The 17,611-nt window shown below is 33.9% G+C and overlaps 1 long non-coding RNA gene across 1 annotated transcript in view; it reads left to right on the forward strand.

Moving 5' to 3' along the window:
- The first annotated feature begins 5,957 nt into the window (after positions 1 to 5,957).
- LOC112644500 (uncharacterized) overlaps positions 5,958 to 17,611 on the forward strand; it is a 62,873-nt gene continuing 51,219 nt past the window's right edge. The window contains exons 1-2 of the long non-coding RNA XR_003126431.3: positions 5,958 to 6,159; positions 8,019 to 8,075. This is a non-coding gene — a long non-coding RNA (uncharacterized LOC112644500). The remainder of the gene's footprint in view (positions 6,160 to 8,018; positions 8,076 to 17,611) is intronic.

The following is a 17,611-nucleotide window of genomic DNA, read 5'->3' on the forward strand; positions in this document are numbered from 1 at the left end:
CTATCATAAATAAATAAAAATTTTAAAAAATAAATAAATAAAACCATGGTGAGATAACAGTACATACTATTAGAATAGCTAAAATCAAAAACACTGGTAATATCAGCCTCTGGCAAGAATGCAGAGAAACTGGAGCTCTCTTACCTTGCTCATGGGTATGCAAAGTGGTACAGCCACTGAAAATGTATCACAGTTTCTTATAAAAATAAACATATACTTAACAGATGACCCAGCAATGCCACGCCTGCATACATAAATTTTTATAGCATTATAGTCATGATTTCCAAAACCTTGAAATAACCCAATCTAAAAATTTTACATGCCTTAAAATTCCATTCATGTTACAGTTTTGAAAAAACAAGACTGTAATGATGGAAAACAGATCAGTGGTTGTTAGGTTTTGAGGTGGTGGAAGTACATGTCATAAAAAGACAAACAAGGGAGGTTTGGGCGGGGGGGTAATAAAACTGTTCCATATTGTGATAGCAGTGGTGTTGATTACACAAGTCTATACATGTGTTAAAATTCATAGAACCAAAAAATAAGAGTCCACTTTACTCTATAATAACTTAAAAATTAAAATAAATACTTGTAATACAAATGACAGAAAATGCTAGGATGAAAAAAGAAAAAAATACTTTGGTGATCATATAATGATTATGTTAGTCATAATGATTTTATATTTCTAATCTGTACTTCTTTGATAGTGAAATAAGAGCATGTATTCTATTTACTATGAATTCTGAATACAAAATTTTTGTGCATGCTGGATGCCCCAAAACATGAAGCTTGATTGATGACTATCAGTTCACATATTGTACATCATTTAAACACTGTGGGATAGGGGAGAAATTTCTGTTTGGGGATTTCTATGCTTCTATGCCTTTTGAATTATGAGATACAAACTACCCACGTGTCTTTTTCTATAAATCTAGTAATAAATTTCTCTCTCATCTGAGTTGCACACAGCAACAGGAACATAAATGTACACTCTGACACAAGAGGTGGGGGTTGGGATAGAATGGAGAATTACTCATTTCCTATTTTCTTTCTTTACATGGGTAGGAGAATTAACTGTAGTCCTGGCTAAGTTCCAGCTCAGGTAATTACTTTCTCCCAAAGTTCCCACTGTAGTTTTAATTGAACAATTTATTTTTTACCTCATGTCTTAAATCATATGCCTATGCCTATTTTCAACTGCTGCAGAAATATATCTACTCTGAGGTAAAATTCAAGAGACTATGGTTGTAGCCATCTTCATAGAAAAAGCAGTATACTTTTTTAAAAAGTATTTTATTTCTCTCTGGATGAAAAAGAGCTGAGTAAGGCTAAAATAAGAAGTTCCCTCTCTTCTCTTCAATGAAAAGATAGACGACTGAACAGGACTATGCTTGAGTCTCCCTAACACACAAAAAAGCATCAAGGCAGTAGACGTATTAACATCTGATACTTTTGCAATATCTGAGAAAACATTAGATTTCCATCTCTTATTCCTAATATCAAACAGTTGTTCACATTAGTAGAATCACTGGCCAGCTATACCCACTTATAAATTTTCAGAAATGGTTTTTCAGAAAGACATTTTTTTCCTGGGCATCAGAAGGTACTGCTAAAATAGAAATGCCAGACCTAAGTGATTATAGGTATTTTAAGAAAGGAATGAGGCATTATAATTATAAACATAAAAGGCCTTTTTTTTTTTTTGATGATGGATTAGATCAGGAAATCCCAAATTTGCCTGATAGGAATTAATTGAGGCACTTACATAAAATACAGATTTCCAGACCCCATTCTTGGATATCAAAGAAGTTGTATAAAAAAATCTGACCTTACAAACCCTCACACTTCCTAGTCCCAAATCTTCATCTCAGTTCCCCATCTGCCAGCCCACATAAGACACTCTCATCTCAAGACCAGCCACACAGTGGAATGATCTGACAAGATTTAAAAATACTAATGCCTAAAGCCCACCACAAAAGATTCTGACAGCTTTGAAGAGAGGCATTGATATTTTTAAAGTTCCACAGCCGATTCTAATGTGTAGCAAAAGCTGTCAACCACTGAATAACAATGTTTCTAGAATAATCTAGAAAAAAGTGATGATAATTAAACTCTGACTTTCTGACCACATTTCAGCAATACACTAGGTTCTACAGAGATGCAACAACAAAGTAGAAAGTATACACAAGCTCTAAAATGAAAAATCTGGGTTTAAATTCCAGATCCACCATTTTTAACATGATCAATTGCCACTTAAAAGACAACTTGAGTGAGCCTGCTTTCCAATTATATAATGGAAAAATACTGTCTATGAATCAAACAGGTTAAGCAACTAACCTGGCATTTTCACTTCACTGTCTAGCTTAGTCAGCCCTTTCCATACACCCAGAAAGTAATTGTTATATAAATAAGGTGACCCCTTCAATGTGCCCAAGAAGAGTTCTGTTTATGCTTATTAATTAGTAAGTATGCTAGCTTTTATTCTCAAAAGTGCTCTAGTTTGGCATATTAAGTAAGTAGTCATCTTTCCCATATACCACCACATTTTTCACTCATCACTTACAACTGACTGCCCTGAGGTAGAAAGCTAGTCCACAGAGTGAACTGGGTCAATCAGATTCTTTATATAACTTTATCTAAAAGATAGAGGAGCACCTGGGTGGCTTAGCATGGCTCAATTGGTTTAGCATTCGATTCTTGATCTCCGCTCAGGTCTTGATCTCAGGGTCAGGAGGTCGAGCGCTGTGTTGTGCTCCATGCCCAGTGTAAATGAATGAATGAATAAATACATACATACATACCAAACAAGCAAAGGGAATAAAAATAGAGAGAGACAGCAAGAAACAGATTCTTCATTATAGAGAACAATCTGATGGTTACCAGAGGGGAAGTGGATAAGGGAATTAGCTAAATAGGTGATGGGAATTAAGGAATGCATTTGTGATAAACACACAGTGATGTATGAAACTGATGAATTACTGTATTATACACCTGAAACTAATATAACTGCATATTAATGAAGTGTAATTAAAATAAAAACTTAAAAAGAAATAAAAAGAAAAGAGTATGTAAGTTGTATAAGTTATCTGTGTTTCATAGGAAATTAACCCCAAAAGTTAGTGGCTTAAAATATGTATTATTTCATAGTTTTCACAGGTCAAGAATTCAGGAGTGATCTCTTTGCTTTAGGGTCCATCATTACAATTAAGTTCTTCAGCCCTAGGCATCAAGAAATAGCAACTACTCTAGACTTATTGGTAAGACATCTGCATGTCAGAGGATAGGAAATAAATCCAAATAAAATTCAGAGACCTTCCACCTCAGTGAAATTGATAGGGGTCTATTGGTGTGGGGCATGTTGAAAGAATGAAGAAGGAGTGAAAAATGCAGGCAATAAGGGAACAGTAAATCTCATTTGTTTATTTTCAGGATAAACCAATTAATAAATGGTCACTTAGGATATTATATCAGTGAGTAGGTCAACTAGTTGTATCAAAGAAAATAATTTCAATTGTCCAGAAAACCTTGAGAGTTTATGAAACAAATGTGACAGCTATCTGTGTATAAATTCTATCAGCCCCCTTTATCAACCTCTCCTTAGGTCACTTTTGCTCCTTTTACCTTGTAATAATGCACCATGTAACTCTATGCCCAGAGAACTTAACAGTTTTCAGAAGTTCCTGTGGAATTTCAGAGGATCTATGCCATGAAAACCCCCTTTTTTTTTGGTCCTCTTCATTTCCTTAAGCTAATTTAGATGGATTTTTGTTCCTACAACCAAGTCTTCACTAAAACAATTTAACAATTTAACTGAGTTATGGCTAAAAGTAAATGAAATAGTATAGGTAAATTGTGTGGAACTTAATTGGGACTCAGAACTTACACTAAGTCAGTACAATTATTGAAGGGACTAAGCTAACTGAAGCATAATGTGCAAGCAAGTGAAGAAGTGGTTAAACTGTTTCAAAACCATGTCTCATGAAGAATGGCTAAAGAAACCAGAGCATTTACCTCAGGACAAGTGTATTTTCAAAAGGTATAATACTGCAACTTTTTTCCAAATGCTGAAATCCTGTCATATAGAAGACGACTCCAAAGACACAAAAGCAGGAAGCCGTGAGGAGTTATAAGAGGATGGATGGAAGTGCTTTAAGAGGAAGGACTTTCTTCATCATTAAAAGAATTAAGCGTAAGCCAGTTTGTTAGGAATGCAGAAAATTTAAACCATATTTAAAGTCTTTACAATCCTAAACTGACAAATTTGTGAAATAAACAGAGAAAGTTGACCTTCCTAGGCCTTAGTTTCCTCTTCTGTAAAAATAGGTAGGATAATAACTGCATTATCTACCTGCAGTTGTTAAAAGAGCCCAATGAGAACTTAGAAGACTACACAATAGTCCATAAAATATAAATTGAAGAACCTCTGACTAATTAAAATCTCCATAAAAATGTGTGTTGTATAATTTTAATCCTTAAATGAAATATCTATTGAGTTTGTTAGGCACTCCTTTAGGTGTTTAAAATATCATTGGTAAAAAAATAAATATAAAAAATACATATATACATTAGTAAACAAAGTAGATAGAAGTAATTTATTTTTATATATAATGTCATATATGACCAAAACAATAGTTAATATTCTGGGCAATCCTAACTATGGTAAATTTGTAGCAAAAGCCTGGGACTCAGTCACTTTGCAAAATTAAAGAGGAAAAAAAAAAAAAAACAGATGATCAGACACACTAGCAGGACTTATAAGGAAGGACTGATAAAACTAGTTTTAGAAAAAAAAGAATCACAGTCTATTAAACCTCAACCTCTTACTAATTCCCTCACCCCCTTCATCCACTACCCCATCATTAACAAGAATAGCTTTACAATTTAGCCTTCTCAATAACCCTTGCTTCATCCCCAGAGTTTGAAGATTCACAATAACATCTACTAAGGTTGTGCTTATGACCTGTTTCCTTAACCATGGACAATCTTACCGCTGAATCACTGACGTGATTTCCCCACACACACAACTCCTCTTTGAGAATTATTATTCATTTGATAAATATGTTCTGAAAGGATGCTTAGGAACTAGGCACTGGGTTCTAGGCACAGGGGGTAGAAAATGAATTGTTCTCCTTTACAGTATTTATATTCTAGACAGCATACAGACAGATGACATACAGTAAAATATAGATACACTGTGTGTGTGTGTGTGTGTGTGTGTATAGTATGTTTGTGTAAGGAAATTAACAATTTTCCTTTTTAGATCAAATCACAAGTGCATATCATCTGAGGGCTTCTCAGAATGGATCCATATACATTCTCATTCAGTAGATCTGAATAAATAAAATTTGGAAAGTAATTCTGATAGGTATAATGGCTTCTAAATCATTGTGCCAAAAAGGGAATTAGGTTAAGAAATAAAACTAAGTGAGAAAGCTTTCTCTTATACTATCCCATCCAACCTATAGTATATTAAAAAAAACCTTGGCTTATATGGCTGAATTATATAATGTACAGGATTTGTTGTTTAATTCATACTCATTTATAACACAGATTTCATCTAAAGAACTGTAATGCTTTAAGGTATCTTTAATTTTTTATGGGATGATCCAGTTTTTCCTAAATCATTCCTAATATAAGAAGAGCATATTCAATCGGAGAGCTATAACTATTATATCTCAAATCAACTTGAATAACTGTAATGGTGGGTGACATAGTCTTGAATAGTTTTACTGAAAATAGTTTTACTGTTTTTAAATAGGAAAGAGATGTAGACCCTATATTGCTCCTTCCATTCACATTTTTAAGAACACTGTGTGGCTTCTGTTTATCTTTGCTGAGAGGTGTGAAGCCTCTATGCACTGCTTCATTATTGTTACTGTTTCACTAAAAGAAGCTGACAGGTCTTTCAACATTCCCTTCTATTACCATGCATTCCAGAATGCTCAGGTTATTTTCATTCTGATGAAACTACATCACACTTGATCTAAGTTCTCCTTATAAAAGAATGAAACCAAACTAACTTTAGGTCCTAGGCTGCTTCTATTGTTCTCTTGAGATGTATTTAATCACCACGAGAGGTTTAACTTACTTTTAGGTCAACAGTATGCAACATGGCATACATTGCACAACATATGCCAAAACTACAATTTTTTTTTTCAGGTAAAGTCTCAGACTTTAAAAGATATTTAATGGGTCTAAAAAGTGATAAAGCAGCTGGATATTTCTGAATATTAGGAAGCAGGATATTATAGTGAGAAGAAATGGGCTGTGGAGACAGACATATTTGGTTTGAATCCTGGCTGTCATTTTCATGGCCTTATGCTACCATAATTATTTGTCTCATTCTTAACTATGAAATAAGATTTTAACACCAATTATTCAGGGTTGTTGAAATGTTAAGTGATGATCTATCATAAGCTCCTAAAATAGTCTTCATAATAACTATGAATATGTCTAGTAAGTAAATGAACATCTGCATGAGAAAAATGTCAATGCACGTATTATAAAAGCCAACTAAATAAACCATAGTATAAAGCACTACAAAACTACTCCGAGGTTTGTAAAACCTAGTAAAAAAAAATCTTTTAGTTACTCATCTAGTATTTAGTCTCTATCAAAATCTGGAATGACTGATAGAATAAACAAATTTATAGGTTATCCTGATCCTATCGTTAATGAGATTATTAGGTACATAATGAGTCATCCTTTCTAAACCAGACCTTTAGGTGGCCCATATATTATTATTTTCCTTCAGCTTTTTTTTTTTTTCCTGGTCATTTACTAAAGTGATAGACTTCTCTGAAGGATTGATTAGAAAGAGAGAGGAACAAAAAGAAAAAGGAAGAGGGGAACGGGGAAGAGAAGAGAATAAAGAAAGACAAAAAAACTAAGATTTAGTTTAACCTTGACTTAAGAGCAAGATGAATCATAACCCTCTTTGATGAATTAGTTTTGTTTCTGTTTTGGTAGTAAATAAGTAACTAGTGGACTATGACTTTAATAAATTTAGGGGAAAAAATTCCTATTCTTGAAATGTATTTTTTCTATGAATTCACTGTTGCTTCCTTTCTAAAATCATATTAAAAATATATGATCCACCCTATGCAAGTAATACGTACACATGCACCAAAATGTGAAGCTATTCTGCTACCCTCCATCTACTTTCAATTCTTTCCTATTATTGACAGGCATTTATCCCCAAGTTCCAGTATAAAAATAAAATATATACGGTGTGAATGCATGGCTCAGTGTGTGAATGATTAGGCACTGCAGTCAAGCAGCCTTAGATTTAAATCCTGGGCCTTCCTCCTCCCTGTTGTGTGACCTTGTGTGTATTACTAAATATCCCTAACCACAGTTTCTTCATCCGTACAATGGGTAATAATAACTTCTTACAAAGTCCCTGAGAGAATTTTAAGTACATAAGTCATTTAAATTCCTTAGCATAATATCTGGCATAAAATGAACATGCAATAGCAGATTACAGTTCTTTATATTTCTTTTCACATATTCCTTTTTTGGTTAATTTTCTTGTCTTCTTATAATGGGCTAATGCAATTCATCAATATATGCTTTTGTAAGTCAGTACTTATTTTAGTTTTTAGTAGACTAATTTTTAGAGTACTTTTAGGGTCATAAGCAAAATGGAGAAGGTATAGAGATTTTCCATATGCTCCCACACCTACACATGCACTGTCCCCTCATCCCCATTATCAATATCCTCTACCTGAATGGTACATTTCTCATAATTGATTAACCTATAGTGATACATAATCATCACACAAAGACTACAGACATCAGGGTTCATTCTTGGTATTGTACATTTTATAATGACATGTATCCACCATCATGGTTTCATATAGAATAGTTTCACTATTTTAAAAATTTTACTGCTTACTGATATTCTGGAAATACCTGTTATTTAGTAAGACTATTTCTTGCTTACACTCCCATTAATGCTAGCATGAAAATTTTATGATACATCCTTTTTATTTATTTGGATATTTTGCTTGACACAGGCCAACTTTCCCGTAAACGGAGGATTACTCTGCTATAGTGTTCACACATCAGGGCAAGTATGTCACTCACACTCTTTTCTTAGAAAAAAACAAGGAAGAAATTATATACAGTAGCGATAGTCTAATTACTAGAAAAAAAGAATGAAAAGAAGTAAATGTAAATAGTAAATACTATACATAGTATATTCAATACATATATCAAAAAAAGAAAGGAATATGGATACAAAAATGCCTATAATATTGAAGAATGAGAAAATTGGCAAGAATACCTGAATAGTCCTCTCTTGAGATAGACTATAGCAAGATAAGCTTAAAGATTTATACAATCTCTGATCTGGTGTGGTATAAGGGGAATGAGAAGTGAGAAGCTCATAGCCAAAAATTACGCCCTTGGTTCCTGCCAGGATGCTGAAATGTCACCATTAGAATTTTTGTATTTTTTTGTAAATTACTATCAGCCTACTGTAAGAAAAAATAATTAATACTAGTTTAAAAGAATGAAAGGTAGAGAAAACAAAACAGGTGTCTAAGAAGAGGGGAGAATTTCAGGTGTAGAAAGTAATGTGTGTGTGCAAGGGAAAGAAGAACTAGAACAAGTGAGGGCAGTGATTATATCTAAGACTACAGTACAAACAGTCCAGGCAAAATTTCTCTTTCACTTAAGAAAATGACTTACAAGCCACTGTTATACCTAAGCCCTTACAAACAGAAATGTAACAGCATCCATCTTCAGTGATAACAGAAAAAGGAATCTGAGACTTCTAGGGTTGGGTAACCTTGCAAGTATTGCCACAGCTACAGTCTCCCTGATTTATGGCAATGTTAGGAATTGAGGCTGTCTCCTTTCTGAAGTACTGCAACATGCTATAAAAGGGCACTCTGAATCACAAGGCATAAAATAGCATGTCAAGGGAGGGATATTCCAAGTCAAAAATAATGGTGATAAATCAAAGCAGTGAATGTGGTATGAGGTTTTATTTTGTTAAATAAAGTCTTTGCTACACTTTTTAGTACATTCTGCTGGAAACCAAAGTCACGACAGTTACACACAACTATAGATATTTTCCTTTTTAATAAGTATTCTCAAAAATTATACACTATGCTGCACTCCAGAATTAGAGACACAAATGAGTATTTTCAAGGGATATATACATGGAATTCATTTTCATTTTTTAAATTAACTATAGTTTACCTGCAAATATATAAAGATATAAACAATATTTTAATTATTAATGCTTAGTGGACCCATGTCCCCCCATGTGTGTGTATGTATATGTGTGTTTTAATCTTTAAAATCTCAAAAATAAAGGCAGCCTGGGTGGCTCAGCGGTTTAGCGCCGCTTTCGGCCCAGGCCGTGATCCTGGAGACCCGGGATCGAGTCCCATATTGGGCTCCCTGCATGGGGCCTGCTTCTCCCTCTGCCTGTGTCTCTGCCTCTCTCTCTCTCTATGTGTATTCTCATGAATAAATAAATAAAATCTTTAAAAAAATAAAAAATAAATAAAATAAATTCTCAAAAATAAAAACAAATTTACTCTAAAAAGTTCAGTTCATTTAGTCATTGAATTAATTAAATAGGATATGAATACCAAATACTTTCCTCAAAAAACATTCTATAATATCTTGATTAAAATTCAATCTTAAAATTATTTCCCTATTAAAAACTGCTTATGTTTCAGAGCAGTTCAATAGGCTTAGTCACATGATTAGCTACTTGTGAATATTTGTAAAATTTTTATACTCAAATAATCATGGGGTTAAGATTGTCATCTGTCTATCTTGCATTTGTTTCATTCTATGGTAGACTCTTGGGTCCCAGGATTTTAAACTTACTCTTTTGACATGACCTCTAAGTCCATGTCACGTAAAAATTTATAATTTGTCTTTGGCACAGATTATCATGCTTTAGATCTCAGATCTAAACCAAATATTACTGTGACTTCATGTTCTCTCAGTGTAACTAATATGCCTGATGTTCATATGTGGAAAATTACCCCCTCCCTCCAAATACATAGAAGCCAACTGCTAGTACTCGGGAGGGTAATAAAGAAAATAGGTAAAAAGGCTAATTAATTCTTAGTCTCAAATCAGAGGTCTGAGATATATAAAAATAGAATTTTGAATGTTATTGTTTCTTATTTTACCACATACTCTATACAAAAAAAAAAAAAAAAAAGCAAAAAGTGATTTGCAAAACTGGTTCAGTATTCCATCCACAAATGTTCACCTATTAAAAAAGAAAACTGAAATCAAAATGAAAACTTATGATTTTATGGTGCAAAGGTGTGCAAAATGTCTAATGATTCCTAATGGAAAAGTGATTCACGTGAGAAGACTTTAAAATATGTTCATGCAGGAACCTGGGTGGCTTAGTCAGTTATTCCACTGCCTTTGGCTCAGGTCATAATCCTAGGGTTCTGGGATTGAGCCCCACCCACATTGGGCTCCTTGCTCAGCAGGGAGTCCACTTCTCCTTCTCTCCCTCTCCTCGTTGTTCATGCTCTCTCTCAAACAAATAAAATCTTTTAAACAAATATGTTCATGCTTGTGATTATTAAGACATCATGAAGGAATCTGGTAAATTTTCTCTCACAAACAACATAACAACAGCTTTTTCCCTTATATACAAAAAAGAAAAGTGGTATAATATAAAGAAAAGATTATGTCCTAAGGAATCAGATAACCAAAATTCCAGTCCAAGCACCTTTTTTTTATTAGTCATGTGACCTTGGAAAGCTACTTAACATCTTTAAGTTCTAGTTTCCCAATCTGCAAATGAGACTTAAAGTTGGTGTGAGTATTAAATAACATAGTATATACAAAGCACCCGCATGCAGGAAGCATTCAATACATACCTTTTAAGAAAAGTAATAGTATCTGATTTAATTTGATTTTCTAGTAGAACTAGTAATGACTCCATATTACTACTTACCAGTAGATATTTTACAGCATATCCAAAATTAAAAGTAGTTTATGGTTACGAGTCAAGTCTAGAGTTTTGGATTCATTAACTAGTCATTGATAACACTTCTAAGTAACTAAGCTAACTGGCCAGCTAAACCAGTGTTTACATAGATGAGACACAGACACGCTAGCCTGTTAATTTATACGATAAGCGTGTATTTCAGTTTAAATCCCAAAGTCTAATTATTTATTTACCACTTAATCAAATGTTAATCAAAATGCATAGAAATTAATTTTGGGGTTTGCTTTCCATGTATATAAAATGGGACCTCATTAATATTCAAATACAGTTATAAAATAAAACCATTACTTCATATATCACTATGTTTTTAAAGTAGCTTATGGTAATTGTTTATTTAGTAACTGCAACTTAGGAAATTAGCAGAAGATAAGAGAAAATTCAATTAATCAATTTTTTATCATTTACAATCAGTTTTGATATTAGCTAGCTTTTGATCTTCAATCATTACATAAAATATATACTGCCTTTTACTGACTATAAAGTCTAAGTTTTTGAATTAAGCTTTTACTCTACAACTTATTGTACATAACCAATGTTGCTTCATGCTTTATTTATCTTTTTAAGATTTTTTAAAGTAATGACTACACCCAATGTGGAGCTTAAACTTACAACTCAGACACCCAAAATCACATGCTGTACTGACTGAACCAGCCAGGCACTCCTCAATATCTTTTTTAAAACCACTTCTGCTAAACACAATCACCTGGTTCAATGTGCTGATTAGAACAATTTTTCACCAAGTTATTAGTAAATCACTTGCTTTTTTTTCTATCCCTCCTTCAAAAATTAACATTTATCATCCTATTAATAGATTAAGAAAAATGAGATACATATCACTTTTGCATGAACTCTCCATGACACACTTTCATCAATATGAATCAATAAGGGATCAATAGATGGTAGAGAAGTAGTGAGAATCTGGCACTTTGGTAATATCAGAACATGTAGCCATTATAAAGAAGAGAGTCCAGAAATAAACTAAAACTATGTTTGATATGGCCTAATCTATATTCAGAATAATTTTTTAATACTAAATCAAAAGAAGGTTCTAAACTGAAAATATGTCAACTAAGTAAGCTTTTGTTGTATGTACTGTAACAGAATATTAAATACCCTGCTTGTCAGGCTGCAAAACAAAGGTTGCTAAAATGAGCAAGGTTTCAATGTCCTCTCTCCAGATAATTCAAGGTGACATAAATCATTGCACAAGTACAATGACTTCTTTGATCATATTCCTCTAGCAGATTGTTTTGAAACTATTATAGCAATTTATTAGTTTTTCAAAATACACCTTAGACTTTGAAGTCATATTGATAATTCCCAGTCACAATTTGCTAATATGGTATTACTATTCAACATGTTACTGATAATATTTAACTTGAATTTAATATCTTATGCCAGTAATAATATCAGTTCAATAAAACAGATTTATAAGGTAATCATCAGCTGTTGTTCAAAATTAATTAGTTTACTGATGACCTATCCCCTTCCGAAAAGTATCTGTGATGGCCTAAGTAACATAAAACGGGAAACAACACAAATCAATAGAAAACTAAAAATTAAAGCTTGAAGGAATGACTGGTTCAGAAAATCTTTATGAATTAAGTTCAAAACTAAATTCTAAAACTCTTATTAGGAAAAGTGAAAAGTGTAATCATCAAGTTATTTATCAGTAACAATCAGGGAAGGAGAGTCCTAATTACTGTAACAGAAATAAGAAAATAGTTTGCATACGTTCACTGAATTTACAAAAAGAAAAGAGAAGTGTTGTGCTGTATATCAGTCTTACCAAACATATTAGAAAATTCTAATAAGGCAATTCCGTGGGGTAGGGCTGAATATAAGTAGAGAAATACGTAGAAAAATAAGTTGCATGAAATATGAGTCATCCAAATCATGTCTTGATTCAAGATTAAGTTGATACTCCATTTAGTATAAAGTTTAATAAACTTTAAATAGTAAATGGTAAAAAAAAATAAAATTTAAATAGTAACAGGAAGCTTAGGAAGAATGTAAGGTACAAGTATTCTTTGTATTATTTGAAAGAAAATGTGTCAGATATCAAGCATTTGGACACTTCTAGTAAAGTTCTACTGTAAAAGATAAATTTTAATTGTGTAAAGTTTTGTCCACTTGAATCCTTTTCTAGGCCTACAGCTACATGAAGATAACCATAGCAACTATCTTCCACAGAACTTCTATTTTTTTTCCCTGCTGAGTAATTAGATCTGCCTATATTGTTAAAGTATCAAAGTTCTATGCATTAATATGAAGATAAACCTGAATGATAATTTTTAATTATGAAAAGCAAGCAAATGTCATCTCTACCTCTGAGAAATAAAAATATGGGTTATGTAACATCTTGATCCTTATTACCTTTCTTCCCCTGACACAAAGGAGATAGGTCCATTCCCCTACAGAGACCAATCTCACATGTGTCAATGGATATCATTCTCTCTTACCTTCCCTAAGACTACACGCTTTATCAATTATTCCTTTCTCTTCTGCATCATCCTCTCTCTTATTTTTTACTGGTTCTGCTGGTTTTGAACCAGAATATTTAACATGTTCCAGTTTCTCCAATTTTTTTTTCCATGTTCTATTTATTTGCCTTTCAAATACAGATTCCTCCTCACTGTTTTCTTTTTGTAGGCAGATTTGAATTTCTTTGGGAAAATAAGTAAGAAGCATGTCCATCTAAGGACTTCTATTTTTACTTATGAATTCAGTTAATAATAGGCTAGAACCTAGAAATCAGCTGATAAATTTAGCATCATCATAAAGACAAAAAATTAGTTTACTAAAGATACATAGCGAGGATTTCAAGAGATCAGAGTGGCCATAGTTAATATCAACCTTCTCATTCTAATTATTATATATGTTGAGAACTAGATCCCTTCGCAAAGAAAAAGACAAAAACATTAAACTTATTGAAATTATAATTTTGACAATGAAAACTCTTAAATTTGTGATTTCAACAAGTGCCTGGAATCTGTTTTAACTTATGTTTCCACATTTGAACATTATTTAAATACCAACCAAATGGTTATTACTGATAAGCTTTTGAATTTCTGAATTTTACATGACTGCTTTGAATAAATATGCCTTCACTACTTTAGTTCCTTATGAACATTTTAAATGTAAATTTTACTCTTGTATAATTATGTCATTTTTAAAATGTGTGACTTTACATACAAAATGAAACAATATGTTTTCTGGGTTGAGATGAGGTCTTACTCAAAGAATGTTCACTAAGAAAAAGAAAATACAGTAGAGATAGACTTAAGATTCAATTTAGAAATGCAAGAAAGATAAAGAGTGATTTGTGGGATCTACACAGAACTTGAATCCCTGATTCCAGTCTATTCTTGATATGAATCCCAGACTTTGGAGGCCATAAAATTCTTCCATAGATCCTCCTTTAAAAAAAAAAAAAATGTTGCTTGGAAAACAGAGAATCATAGAGGAAGGGAGGGAAAAATAAAATAAGATGAAATCAGAGACACACAAACCATAGGAAACTCTTAACAATAAAAAACAGTTGCTAGAGGGGGATGCAGTAACTGGGTGATGGGCATTGAGGAGGGCATTTGATAATAACGAGAACTGCATGTTATATGCAACTGATGAATCACGGAACTCTACCTCTGATACTAATAATACACTAAATGTTAATCAATTGAATTTAAAATTAAAAAAAAAACTGTAAGAAAATGTTTCTTGAGAGCTTGGGAAGATGGCAACAGAGTAGGAGAACCCTAGACTCATTTCATCCCACAAACACAACTAGATAATTATCAAATCATCCTAAATACCCCAGAAACTAAAGGGAGAGGAAGAGGCTAGCTAGCTATATCAAAGAAGGTAGGAAGTACAGAGATTTGGTTTAGGAGAGAAATAGATCAGAGGGTAGAGGGCTAGAGGGACAGGAACACACAAGAACACTTCCCCAAAGCCATTGGTTTAGGAAATGAGAGGGGCTTAATTTCATGGTTTCTTATAACTAGCAGGGCTTAAAGACTGGAGTTTTATTATATATTTATTTTGATTTTATTTATTTTTTCATGAAACACACAGAGAGGCAGAGACACAGGCAGAGGGAGAGGCAGGCTCCCTGCGGGAAGCCTGATGTGAGACTCTATCCCAGGACTCCAGGATCACGACCTGAGCCAAACGCAGATGCTCAACCACTGAGCCACCCAGGGACCCCAAGACTGGAGTTTTAAAAGTCAGCAGGCTTGGTTAGGACAGAGCCCTGAAGGCATTGCACTGCTCCTCCAGAGAAGGCAGGCAAACAATCTGGGGACAGACTGTGGAAATAGCAATCTAAAGAACACCTAGGAAAAATAAAAAATAAAAAAAAATAAAGAACACCTACGCACACAGAGCAGAGATTATTCACTTTTTTCAGAGTGCATTCCTGAGAGGCAGCATTCAGAGACACCTCTCTGGGAACAAGGAACTGGCCAATGCCATCTCCTGCCTCTGTACCTCTGAAAAAAACACAGAACTAACACTTGAGGGAAGCTGTACAGTGCTGACACTGGTTGCCTAACTTACACCAACCTCCACCCAACTGAGATATGGCAAGACTGCCCCTCAGTCAATTCTGCCTTAGTCCCAATGCAGTGGGGGACCTAGAAGACCAGCACAAACCCCTGCTCACATCACGTCTCCCAACCACAGTTCTGCAGGGCCTCAATTCTGGTAGAAGTGGTGTCAAGTCTCATTTTACAAATAGACCAGAGCAAACCTCATTAAAACCCCTGACATTCAGACCAGGGGCAAAACCCTGCCCACAGCCGGCAAGGAGAGCCTCTGCAGACGAATGGTCTGAGGGACAGAGTAGCCAAAACACAGTAGGAGAGCATATACAGCACATAACAGAAACATGCCCCGAAGTGCCAGGCCCTCGGCATTACATGACTTCTTCTTCATAAGGCTACTACTTTTAGGAACAAGAGATATAATTCGCTTTTCTAAAACAGAGGAGTCAGAGACTTAGACAAAACGTGAGGACATAGAATTTATCCCAAATGAAAGAACAAGGTAAGGCGAGAGCCAGAGACCTAAGCCAAACATATATAAGTAACATGTCAGTGGAGAATTTAAAGAACAATCATATGGACACTTACTGGGCTTGAGAAAAGAATATAAGACACCAGTGAGACCTTTATCACAGAGATAAAAGAGATAAAAAAGAATCAGAGATGAAGGACACAATAAGGGAGATTGGAAATGGGCTTGATGCAATGAACAGCAGGCTAGAATAAGCAGAGGAATGAATTAGTGACTTAGACAAAATGATGGAAAATAATGAAGCTGAGCAAAAGAGACAAAAGAAGAACTGTGCAACACGAGAATAGACTAGGGACCTCAGTACTGCATCAGATGTAATAATATTCATATTATAGGAGTCTTAGAAGAAGAAAAAGAGAGAGAAGGGGGCAATATATTTGAAGAAATAACAGCTGAAAACTTCCGTAATTTAGGGAAGGAAGTAGACATATGGATCCAGAAGGCAAAGAGAAATCCCATCAAAATAAAAAAGAACAGGCCAGGGCATCTGGATGGCTCAGTGGTTGAGCATCTGCCTTTGGCTCAGGGCATGATCCTGGTCCTGGGATGGTGTCTCGCATCAGGATCCCCAGAGGGAGTCTGCTTCTCCCTCTGCCTATGCCTCTGCCTCTCTCTCTGTGTCTCTCACGAATAAATAAAATCTTAAAAAAAAAAAAAAGAGTAGCCCAATACCAAGACATACTATAATTAAATTTACAAAATACAATGATAAACAAAAAGTTTTACAAGCAGCAAGACAATAGAAGTCTTTAACTTACAAAGAAGACCCATAGAGCTAGCTGGAGATTTCTCAACAGAAACCTGGCAAGCCACAAGAGAGTGGCATGATATAGTCAGAGTAATGAATGGGAAAAATCTACAGGCAATAATACTCTATCCAGCAAGATTACCATTCAGAATATAACAGATAGAGTTTATCAGTTAAACAAAAACTAAAGGACATAAGAATTTATCCCAAATGAAAACTACAAATAGTGAAAGTTTTACCTTCTTAATGTAAATGTTTAGTTTGTGACCACTAAACCAACCCTACAAGAAATATGAATGGGGACTCTCTGAGTATAAAAGAGAGATCAAAAGTGACAAAGACAAGAAAGGATCAGAGAAATCTCCAGTAACAATGACAAAACAAGTAACAAAATGGCAGAATATATGTCTATCAATAATTACTTTGAACTTAAATGGGTTAAATGCTCAGGTTAAAAACCATGGGATGTCAGAATGAATAAAAAAACAAGACATCAATATTGCCTACAAGAGATTCATTTTAGACTTTAAGATATCTGCAGATTGAAAGTGAGGGGACAGAAAAACTTGGATCATGCACAAGCTGTCAGAAAAAGAGCCAGAGTAGCAATATTCAATGAGACAAACTAGACTATAAAACAAAGATTGTAACAAGAGATAAAGAAGAGCACCAAATCAAAATAAAAGGATAATCCAACAAGAAGATGTAATTGTAAATATTTATACATCAAACATGGGAGCACCCCAATATAAAAAACAATTAATAACAAACATTAAGGA

This window comes from Canis lupus, chromosome 1 (assembly GCF_003254725.2).
Source record: "Canis lupus dingo isolate Sandy chromosome 1, ASM325472v2, whole genome shotgun sequence".
Classification (NCBI taxonomy): domain Eukaryota; kingdom Metazoa; phylum Chordata; class Mammalia; order Carnivora; family Canidae; genus Canis; species Canis lupus.